General features: G+C 46.2%; 2 pseudogenes across 2 annotated transcripts; both read left to right on the forward strand.

Annotated features, from left to right (window-relative positions):
• The first annotated feature begins 724 nt into the window (after window positions 1–724).
• On the forward strand, window positions 725–1636 carry LOC108590523 (large ribosomal subunit protein eL6 pseudogene; annotated as a pseudogene).
• Window positions 1637–4100: 2464 nt separating this feature from the next.
• LOC144581914 (tripartite motif-containing protein 75 pseudogene) lies at window positions 4101–11244 on the forward strand (annotated as a pseudogene). Of its 2 annotated transcripts, XR_013533341.1 has the most exons (3): window positions 4105–4169; window positions 6162–6222; window positions 6577–11244. The product of XR_013533341.1 is annotated as a tripartite motif-containing protein 75 pseudogene, transcript variant X1 (transcript). The 2 variants fall into 2 exon arrangements; XR_013533342.1 differs by lacking the exon at window positions 6162–6222 and having other exon boundaries at window positions 4101–4169.
• Window positions 11245–11930: the final 686 nt, after the last annotated feature.

Genomic DNA, 11930 nt, shown 5'->3' on the forward strand with positions numbered 1-11930 from the left:
GGCTCATACCTGTATCCCAACATTTTGGGAGGTTGAGGCAGGAGGTTCTCTTGATGTCAGGAGTTCAAGACCAGCCTTGTCAACATGGCAAAAACCTGTCTCTACTAAAGTACAAAAATTAGCCAGGTTTGGTGGTACATGCTTGTAATCCCAGCTACTTGAGAGGCTGAGGCAGGAAAATCGCTTGAACCCGGGAGATGGAGGTTGCAGTGAGCTGAGATCATGCCACTTTACTCCAGCCTGGACAACAAGAGTAAAACTCCATCTCAAACAAAACAAACGAACAAAAATATATTCAGAAGCATTTGCTTTTGAAGATAGGGGTCGAAAGGGGACCCCCTTTATAGACTCCAGTGAGGCCGTTTATTTTTTCATTAAAATTTACCTTCCATATAATTTGCAAACCATTTTCCACCTACAGTGAGAGTTCAAAACAGAGGCTTCATGAAAAAGTTGGGGACATTTACAAAGTTGTGAAACTCAACGCATGTTACTCAGTCAATTCTCATAATCTGCCCACCTTGAGGCAGGAGAATAGCAGAGGAAGTTGGTTCTGAAAGGGACCCCATTGGACGTAAGCTATTTAAGCCGAACAGGCATGACAACAAAAGCAGAACACACGGGATGAAAAGAAAGTCAACGATAAGGCACAAGAAGGAAAAGGCAAGGAAGAGCAATTCGCTTCTGAGAGATAAAGTTGAGTGAGTAAGAAAAAGAGAATCGCGCTCTTTCCCATCTTGCAAGATGGCCGGTGAAAAAGTTGAGAAGCCAGATACTAAAGAGAAGAAACCTGAAGCCAAGAAGGCTGATGCAGATAGCAAACTGAAGAAGGGTAGCCTCAAGGCTAAAAAGCCCAAGAAGGGGAAGCCCCATTGCAGCCGCAATCCTGTTCTTGTCAGAGGAATTGGCCGGTATTCCCGATCAGCCATGTATTCCAGAAAAGCCTTGTACAAGAGGAAGTACTCAGCGGCTAAATCCAAGGTTGAAAAGAAAAAGAATGAGAAGGTTCTTGCAACTATTACAAAACCAGTTGGTGGTGACAAAATTGGTGGTACCCGAGTGGTTAAACTTCGCAAAATGCCTAGGTATTATCCTACTGAAGATGCGCCTCGAAAGCTGTTGAGCCACGGGAAAAAACCCTTTAGTCAGCACATGAGAAAACTGCGAGCCAGCATTACCCCCGGGACAATTCTGATCATCCTCACTGGATGCCACAGGGGCAAGAGGGTGGTTTTCCTGAAGCAGCTGGCTAGTGGCTTGTTACTTGTGACTGGACTTCTGGTCCTCAATCGAGTTCCAATGTGAAGAACGCATCAGAAATTTGTCATTGCCACCTCAACCAATTGATATCAGCAATGTAAAAATCCCAAAACATCTTACTGAGGCTTACTTCAAGAAGAAGAAGAAGCTGTGGAAGCCCAGACACCAGGAAGGTGAGATCTTCGACACAGAAAAAGAGAAAAACGAGATTACAGAGCAGCGCAAGATTGATCAGAAAACTGTGGACTCACAAGTTTTACCAAAAATCAAAGCTATTCCTCAGCTCCAGGGCTACCTGCGATCTGTGTTTGCCCTGACAAATGAAATTTATCCTCACAAATAGGTGCTTTAAATGTCCTAAAAATCTAATTAAATAACTGATGACCTTTAAAAAAAAAAAAGGAAAAAGAAAAAGAGAATCACTTGAGCCTGAGAGGTGGAGATTGTGCTACTTAATGCACTCCTGCCTGGGCAATAGAGTGAGACTCAGTATCAGAAAACAAAACAAAAGGCAAACAGAAACCAGATTATTCTTATAAAATATAAATGTAGGAATTTCAGGTTGTCACTGGCTGATATTGTAAAGTCTAGGGATCTTGGTGTTGCAAATAAAGAATTGATTATGACACACACGAGTAGCAAAGCTGCAAAGGACTTATTAAGCACAGTCCAATTCTGTGAAGGCTCTAGTTATTCTCCTGCATCAGCCTCACAAATACTTGGGAATATAGACGCCCACCACCACACCAGGCTGATTTTTATATTTTTGGTAGATACAGGTTTCACCATGTTGGCCAGGCTGGTCTCAAACTCTTGGTTCCAAGTGGTCTGCCTGCCTCGGCCTCCCAAAATTCTGGTATTACAGGCATGAGCCATCATGCCCTGCTGAATAATCTGTTTGATAGATTTGCAGCATACAATGAAATATTCTTTTTTACAAAGGAGCATGAATGATTGAAAAATCATTGCAAATGCCACCACTTATGAACTGAAACTCACTTAAGAAAAATCTGTTAGAAATAAATATAAGGTGTCACAGAATTTCAGAGCTCAGAAAATGCTTTCAAGAGAAAGTAAGATTAGGCAGACATCGGAAGAAAGAGTGGTTGGAAATCACGGAGTAAACAATGTGTTACAGCATGAAAATTCTGATGGACAAAGTCATCTTTGCAAAGGTGTCAAAGGAATTCCCTGTGCTCAGTGTGGATTAGAGGTGAAGGATGAGATGGAGATTAGGTGGAGCCCAGACTGTCAGGCCCTTTGGGAACATCATAAGGAGCGTGCTTCTTTTCAAGGGTTGTAAAAGTGGCTCCAGTGTATGAAGGAGCATGATTAAAATTGCAATTTGGAAAGATCACTTGTAGAGAGTGTAAAGGCATGAGGTAGAGTGAAGTGGAGAAAATCACTGCAGGGGCCATGAGGTACAGGTGGGTGGAGGCCGTCTCGTGGAAAATCCATTCAGGTAGGACCTGGGATCTGCCTCAGGGTGGGGGTGGGCTGAAGCATGGGAAAAAGTGGGGTTTATTCTAATGGCTGCTGGGCCTACCCTGTGGGGTTTCAACAGGCAAAGGCATCAACAGGTGCTCAGAAGCCAGGACCCCCCATTGAGCCCTTCTGCCTCCTGGCCTTGGGGCTTCCTGTTTCACTGTGGGTGTCCTGGGTTCTCTTTTCCTCCCAAGTCTTCCTTGTGCCCAGGTCATCCCTTGGAGACAATGATTCCTGGAACGTGAACCATCAAACATCTGCACAACTTCTCCTTGGCTTCAGACTTTTTAGTTTTTCTTCCTGGGTTCAGGCTGGCCCAGAGTTGTTCTTAATAAACCTCAACCTGATGATGGGAAATTCTACAGCCACTGAAATAGGTTCAACTTGTTGTGAGGGGCAGGGGGCAGGAGGTGTACTCAATCCAGGCCTCCAAAACCGAAGGGTAAAGTCCACCCTTTTCCAGCAGTGCTAGAAATTGCATTGGGGCTGGTCGGTGCAATGGCTCACTCCTGTAATTGGAGGTGGGCAGATCACGTGAGTTGGGAGTTCCAGACTAGCCTGACCAACAAGGAGAATCTCTGTTTTTACTAAAACATACAACATTAGCTGGTCATGGTGCCACATTCCTGTAATCCCAGCTACTTGGGTGGCTGTGGCAGGAGAAAAGCTTGAACCTGGGAGGTGGAGGTTGCAGTTAGCCAAGATTGTACCATTTCCCTCTAAGCTGGGCAACAAGCGCAAACTTCCATCTTAAAGAAAAGAAAAGAAAGAGAGAAAGAGAGGAACGGAAGGAAGGAAGGAAAGGAGGGAGGGAGGGAGGGAGAAGGAAAGAAAAAGAAAGAAAGAAAAAGAAGAAAGAGAGAAAGAAAAAAGAAAGAAAGAGAAAGAAAGAAAGAAAGAAAGAAAGAAAGAAAGAAAGAAAGAAAGAAAGAAAGAAAGAAAGAAAGAAAGAAAGAAAGAAAGAAAGAAAAAAAATTGCATCAGAAGAGAGAGTGAAACTGGTGGGCTCCAGAACACACACAGCTGGGCGAGACTTGAAGAGGCACTATGGAGTCTTTCAGAGCTCTGGTGTCCTCATCTGCATAGATAGGATTAACGTGCTTTGAGAAAATCAAGGATTAACAAGATGTGAATTATGTTATCTATTTACAAGTTGCCTGGCTCACTGTTGTAATTGAATCATGCATGAGAGGCTCCTCCTACCCCATAGGACCTGTAAACACCCTGTTGTTCACAGCCTGGCCCCGCCCAGGCAACTTGGGATTGGGGCCGCACTCCTGTGTGGGCGGGACCCTCAGCCCCGCCTTCTTGCTGGCATAAATAAGCCCTGGTCTCAGTGGCGACCTCTCAGTCTGGTGTGGAAGTGGTTCTCAGGACACTCTCAGACACCGGTCCGCAAGACGCTTCTGAGTCACCTACTCCAGGTAAGTGGAAAGTGGAACCCTGTGCCTGCAGGAAGTTGGAGCATAGGGAAACCCCTAGCCTCCTAGACATCTGATCTGCCTGGCAGAAGCCAGCATTTCTAGAAGAAATGCAAACTCAGGATCCAGTTATTTGATTTTATTTTTTGAAATGGAAATCTGCTCTGTCACCCAGGCTAGAGTGCAGTGGTGCAAATTCGGGTCACTGCAAACTTTGCCTCCTGGGTTCAAGCGATTCTGTTTCTCAGCCCCCTGAGTAGCTGGGATTACAGGCGTGTGCCACCACATCTGTCTAATTTTTGTATTTTCAGTAGAGTTGGGGTTTCACCATGTTGGCCAGGCTAGTCTCAAACTCCTGACCTCAAGCGATCCACCTGCATCAGCCTCCCAAAGTACTAGGGTGTGATTCACATTTACCGGGACTGCAGATATTCAAATCAGGGCAGATTTACAACAGTCTTAAGGTTAGAAAGAGAGCTCATGGTACTGTCCTTGCTGCTCTGTGACACTGTGTCAGGGAGGTGAGTCCTCATGGAGGCCAGGAGATGCTTGGTCAAAAGGAGGGAACACATGAGCTGACTGCTGGAGACAGAACAGGAGAGCACTTAGGGATCTGCTTGTACAAAGGTGTTGGGAGAATGTGAGGGAAGGTGGGAGCTGCAGAGACCTGGGGACAGGAGACCTGGGTGCCGGCACACTGTCCTCAGATGGGAACAGCAGGCCTGTGGGTGAGGGGCATGAGCAGAGCCTCGAGCCTGACAGGGGATCAGAGGTGGCCACAGTGGGGGCTGGCAGTGTGTTCAGTGAGGGGCAGGGGCAGGGGCCCTGAGGGACAAGCCGGTAGTTTGTGAAGGGTGGTATTGGGGATGACCAACGGTGTGCTCCATGACAATGGAATTCCAAGTGTGGACAGCCTGGGGTATGATTACACACCACTGAGTATCTTCCTGCTGCTAGGATAATCTCTTGTATTAGTCCTTCCTGGCTGGTCACGTGTCACCAGGCCATAGACAGAGGAGCTAAGATTTAGGCCCAGGAAGCCGAGCTCAGCCCCTGCTCTCAACCCATCAGGCTTCCTCTCCTTCCTGCTTCCCTGCCCTGTGTCTTCAATCACTTTAACCTTGCCAGTCAGGTGAGAAACAAAGAATCATTTCCACTGTTCTCCACTCTGATGTGTCTGCATTATGTAAATGATCTGCTTTGCTTTCCTAATTGTCTATTGGTTTCTAGAATTTACGTTCTCAGCAACTATGTATGACCCTTTCTGTGACACCACTGATCACCAACACTCTCTACATTTTAACACTTGCAGTGTCAGCTTTTGGCCCCTATTCATCAAACCCAGAATGTCTTATGCCCCCAAGGCCATGGTGATAATCGAATCGTCAGACTCTTTAAGGGCTGGCATCATTTTGATGTATTCTTCCTTCTAGTGGGTAGCTGTTCTCGGATCCTAATTTACACATCAGGGTTGTATCCATGACACACCCTCTGTAGAGTGCTCTGAATTTTCCCCAACACTTGAAAGACCACTGAAAGCTCTGTCAGCCTCTCAACCTTTCATCTTCCATTTCAGAATCAGTACCTGTTTCTAACAGTAAGCTCCAGTCCTACTCAAAATCTTGCTCCTACAAACCCTTTACTAGATGGTAGCTCCCAGATGACTTCAAAGATGAGTTGTGTGTCTGTAAGTGTGTGTTTCCCAGCTTTTTCCACACTGGAATCCCAATCTCCAATTTTATTCTGAGCATCATTGGAAAACTCAGTTTTCTTACTTGGCAGGGTCTTCACAATCAAATCTCATTAAACCTCCAGCCATCTATGTGCACAGTCGGCATGTGCAGCAGGTGAGAAGCTCAGATGACCAGTACACATTGGGTCATTATGAATCCAGCACAGTCAGAAACATCTGTGGTTTAACCCTAAAAGTGTCAGATGCTATTGTAGGTTTTTCACAGAATTGCAATGACTGAAGTTTCCATTTTTATTTTTCAGTAGTTGATTCTCCTAGAGTCCAGTAGGTTAAGTGAGTTTCCCCGGATCCCACACAGAGCATGTGAGTAACTCTGGAATCAAACTCAGACACAGGGCATTTGGCCTCAAAGACCTTGCCCTTTCCACAGAACCATAGAGCCCCATGTGGTTGATTTGGATGTGGGGGCTGGGGTGGAAAGAAGAATCATTGGTTGCCTCAAACATGGGAGTGAGCAGAGTATAGGAGGAAGGAAGGTCTGCTCCAAGGTGGGCTTCCTGCAGCAGGATGGGTTTTGTAGGTATCAGGAGAATGTCAGCCTTTTCTAAATGAAGGAATTCCTTCTTGTCCCCAGGACCTCACAGGCACTTTAGAGTCGTGTCATCTTCTGACCAAGACAATTGCTGAGCTTGGCTTCAAATTCTCTTTCTTTCACAGCTACTTGCCCCACTACTCTGTGACCTGCCACAGAGCTGCTCTCAGCTGCTGAGGCTGGTGGCCCCAGAGGACGTCAAGGACAATCTTCAACTGACAGGGACACCTGCAGGACAGAAAGGTCAGGGAGATCTGAATGCAGAGCAGCTTCTCTGTCCAGACCTTCATCCACAGTCCAATGGCGGAGTCAGCAGCCCTGGCAAGACTCCAGGAAGAGGCCAAGTGCTCCATCTGTTTGGATGTCCTGAGTGATCCCATCACCATCGAATGTGGGCACAACTTCTGTCGTTCCTGCATCCAACAGTCCTGGACGGATCTGCAGGAATTGTTCCTTTGCCCTGTCTGTCGTCACCAATGCCCAGAGAGGCACTTCAGGAACAACACCCAGATGGGACGGATGATGGACATTGCCAAGCTACTCCAGAAAGCCAGCGTCAGTGAAGCCAGGCAGGAAGAGACGCCCCTGTGTGAGAAGCACAACCAGCCCCTGAGCGTTTTCTGCGAGAAGGACCTGGTGGTGCTGTGTCCCCTGTGCACTCAGCCCCCTGACCACCAGGGCCACCACATGAGGCCCATAGAGGAGGCTGCCTCTCATCACAGGGAAAGGCTCCACAGTTACATCCAGCCCCTGAAGAGGCAGGTGGCTGAAGTTAGGAAGCTGCGAGCCACCCCGGGCAGAAAATTGCTGGAGCTGAGAGAGAAGATGGAAAGCCAAAGGCAGGAATTATCCTCAGAATTGACTCTCTTGATAAAGTTTGTAGACCGTGAGCACCAGGCAGCCCTCTCCAGGTTAGATGAAGAAGAAGAGGATATTCAGGAGAAACTCCATGCAAACATGAGGGCATTTTCAGAACACATTTCTACCCTGGAAAGTCTACTCACGCAGGTGGCAGAGACGAGTGTGATGGCAGACGTGAACCTGCTGATGGATGTCAGGAGCGTCCTGCCCAGGTGTCACGGCCTGCAGTCCCCAGCTGTCCACTCCGTGCAGCCTCGGAAAGAAGAATTCAGGCTTCCCCCACCCTACTCGGCTTTTCAGAAAATCTTACAGAAGTTTAGAGAAGACGTTACTCTGGATCCCAAAACTGCACATCCTCATCTGCGTGTCTCTGAGGATAAGAAATGTGTGACATTTGTTAAGAAAAGGCAGAGAGTTCGCTGGAATCCAAAGACATTTTTGTGCCATCTCGTGGTCCTGGGTTCTGAGGGCTTTGCCTGTGGCCGGCATTACTGGGAGGTGCAAGTGGATGACAAGCCCACGTGGGCCGTGGGGGTGTGTAAGGACTCCCTGCCCAGGAAGAAGGGAGAGTGGCCCCTGTCAGGACAGAGCATGTGCTGGGCGATCCTGCTGCGGAAGGGTGAGTATGTGGCCCGAGGTGCTGCCACTGTCTACCTTCCCCTGAAGGAGAAACCCAGAGGAATTGGCATTTATCTGGACTATGAGTTGGGTGAGCTCTCCTTTTACAATTTGAATGACAGGTCTCACATCCATTCCTTCACTGATACATTTTCAGAAGCCCTAAAGCCTTATTTCTGTATGGGGTGTGATTCAAAACCTCTTAGAATCTGCCCAGTGACCGATTATGATGAATGAACTGTGACAATGCTTCATTTTCTTCCGTCCTATGAACAAAGGGTGAATTTTATACAACCGTTAGTGAATGTAGCACCCACACGTTTTATAAAATACTTTTATAGGTTTAGTTTTTTTTTGTTTGTTTGTTTTCAAAAATTATGCTGTTTTGGCCAGGTGCAGTAGTTCACGCCTGTAATTCTAAAACTTTGGGAATTACAGGCAGGTGAATTATCTGAGGTTAGGAGTTTGAGACCAACCAGGCCACCGTGGTGAAACGCTGTCTCTACTAAAAATACAAAAATTAGCAGGGTGTGGTGGCACATGCCTGTAATCCCAGCTACTCGAAAGGTGGAGGCAGAAGAATCACTCGAACCCAGGAGCTTGAGGTTGCAGTGAGCCCAGATTGCGCCACTGCACTGCAGCCTGGGGGAAAGGTGACAGAGTAAGACTTTGTCTAAAAAAAAATTATGTTGTTTCAATATCAAGAGATGTAGGAAGAAGCAGGTGTGGGGATTAACTGTAAAGTGTTTCTGGAATTTGAAATTTGGAGTTTGTGGAATTGTAATCTCGGAAGTCTGATACATTTTGTGTACATTTCTCTCTTGTCTATATCTCTTCCTGTAACTCAATGTACCTTACAAATGGCAGGTAGCAGTGGCAGAGAAGATGTGACTGTGGAGACAGTTCTCTAAAGGTCTCCCATTTCTGCATGTGCTGAGAGCAAGGCGCTGATTGCTCCAGACTAGGAATTCAAAGACGTTCTTGTGGGAACACGGTATAAAAAGGCTACTATTGTATGATTCCAACCATATGACATTCTGTAAAAGGGGAAACTATGAAGACAGTAAAAGAGTCAGTGGTGTCCAGGGGTTGGGGAGAGGGAGGGATGAGTAGGTGGAGCACAGAGATCTGTTCAGTTCTGGGAGCCACTCTGTGTGGTGCCATGGTGGCAGATACATGTCATTATGCATTTGTCATCACCAATAGACTGTACACCACCAAGAGTGAACCCTGGTGTAAACTGTGGACTCAGGTGATACTGTTGTGTCAATGGAGGTTCATCAGTTGTAACCAATGTGCCACTCTGGATAGGATGCCGATAGTGGTAGAGGCTGTGCTTATTTAGAGGGAGGGCGTATGTGGGACATCGCTGTACCTTCTACCCAATCCTGCTGTGAATGGAAAACTTATTTTGAAAATAAAACTTATAAAAATAAAAGAAAAAGTAAAAAGTGTACTTCTTGCCTCTGCAAAAGTGCAAAAAATTTTACTGTGATATTCACTGTGAGAACATGATAGAGTTTCTGAGAGGTGAGACTCACAGGAATGTAGGGCTGGCTCACCAATGCTGAGGGTCCCTGGAGGGCAGGTGAGCCTGGACTCAGTAAAGGGGCAGGAATCTTCGGTGAAATTTCCGTGAATGGGATGTGACCTCACTGGACCAGTCAGCCTGTGGGATGATCCTGCAAAGGTGACTCACAACAATCCGTGAGGATGAAATTGGGGTTTTTTGGGATGCAGATTGGAGGAGGTGCCATTTAGATTCATGTTGAAGTGGACTGGCTGCAGAGTGGATAGTGGATGATGAAGGCTCATAAGAGGAAGATGCAGTTCATGTGAGGGAGGCAGACGGGACAGCTTTGTCTGAGGACAGAGACCACATAACTTTAGAACACTGAGCCGTGATGCCGGGCCTTCCTCTTGCCACAGACTTCTTTCATCTCAATTTGTGAGATTTCTCTGGCCTTTGAAGAAGCAGGACAAGGAGGAAGATGGAGTTGGAGTGGCAAGAGAATGGGGAGAGATTTGTGGCAATTGTGAAAATGAAGAGAGAAAGAAGACAGGAGGAATTTTAGAGCTTTACAATGCAGTGAAAGTGAAAGATGAGGTTTAAAAATGAGATTAAGAGAGAAGCAGCTGGGCGTGATAATTTATGCCTGTAATCCCAGTACTTTGGGAGCCCAAGGCAGTTGAATTAGCTGAGCCCAGGATATTGAGACCAGACTGGGCAACATGGAAAGAGTTGTTTCTACAAAGAACACACAAGTCAGCCAGGCATGGTGTCACACATTTGTAATCCCAAGTAGTAGGGAGGCTTAAGTGAGAGGATGGCTTAAACCTGGGGGGTGAAGGTTGTAGTGAGCTGTGATCACACCATTGCACTCCTGTCTAGACTGCAACACCCTAGAATGAGATCCTGCCCTAAACAACAACAGCAACAAAAAGAAATAGAAAAAAAAAAAAATAAGGCAGGAAGGGAAGGAGGAAGGAAAGAATGGAGGAAGAAAAAAAGGAAGGAAAAAAGAAAGAAAAATTAGGTAAAACCTTTTGATTGATATACATTATCTTCATTGCTTTAATATATGGTTGTCTCTTGAAAAACATGAGTTTAAACTATGCAAGTTCACATTTTGCAGTTTCTTCTGCCTCTACAAACCCCAAGACAGCAAGAACAACCCATCCTTCTCCTCCTCCTCCTTCTCCTCCTACTCTCCACTTGCTCAATGGGAAGAGAATGAGAATGAACACCTCTATGATGATTACTTAAATTAATAAAGAGTGGATTATTTTTTATTCCTTGTGATTTTCTTTTTTTTTTTTGAGTCGGAGTTTCACTCTTGTTACCCAGGCTGAAGTGCAATGGTGCGATCTCGGCTAACCGAAACCTCCACCTCCTGGGTTCAGGCAATTCTCCTGCCTCAGCCTCCCGAGTAGCTGGGATTACAGGCACACGCCACCATGCCCAGCTAATTTTTTGTATTTTTAGTAGAGACGGGGTTTCACCATGTTGACCAGGATGGTCTCGATCTCTTGACCTCGTGATCCACCCACCTCGGCCTCCCAAAGTGCTGGGATTACAGGCTTCAGCCACCGCGCCCGGCCCCATTGTGATTTTCTTAATAAAGTGTGCCTTTCTTAAGCTTACTATATTGTGAGAATACAGTACATAATTCACAGAACATGAGATGCATGTTACTCAGCTTTTTATGTTATCAGGAAGCCTTCCATCAACAGTATGCTGCTGTTGGTCCAGTTTTTGAGGAGTCAAAGATTGTACACAGAGTGGGGTTTGTCACTGTAATCCCCACATTGTTTAAGTGTCAACTCTATATTGTTATGTTTTTTCTTTTTTTTTTTTTTAAATTTTGAAGAAAACTGGTTTACTGTCCTGTTAATGTTCCATGACCTGAAATACTTTATGTGGACATTAATTTCACGGCTTCTTAATGTCAGTACTCTTCCTAAGAAAAAAGACTGAAGAGCCTAGCTTGAATCTCAATAAAGGAGGATGCCATGCTAAGAAATCACCAGGTGCCTTTGGACCATCCCTCCCTTTGGAGCTGCTTCTAGAGATGAGAAAAAGGAAGCAGACACAGGCTTGTGTGGTGACAACTTTCTGAGACCCTGGGAAGCCATCAGGTTGCTTGCGAGAGGGAGAACTCTGAGGAGGCACCAGCTTCTCACTTTCTGTCATTCCTGGAGAATCACATCTACTGAAAGATGTGTTTCCAGGCACACCCTCCCTGCAGCATGTCCTTTGCCACCACCCTTGCTGAGCAGAGGCCAGCTACCCCATCTGCCTGGATTCCCTGACAGTCTCAGTCGCCACTGACTATAACCACAGCTTCTGTCCGTTCTGCATCCACCAGTGCTGGGAAGACCTACGGGACGACTTCCCCTGTCTCTTCTGCCTCCACCACTGCCCTGACAGGAACCTCAAGAGCAACGCCTAATTACACCACATGACTGATACTGTTCAGCAGCTTCCCACCATAAAAAA

Source organism: Callithrix jacchus, chromosome 3, assembly GCF_049354715.1.
Source record: "Callithrix jacchus isolate 240 chromosome 3, calJac240_pri, whole genome shotgun sequence".
In the NCBI taxonomy this organism is placed as follows: Eukaryota; Metazoa; Chordata; class Mammalia; order Primates; family Cebidae; genus Callithrix; species Callithrix jacchus.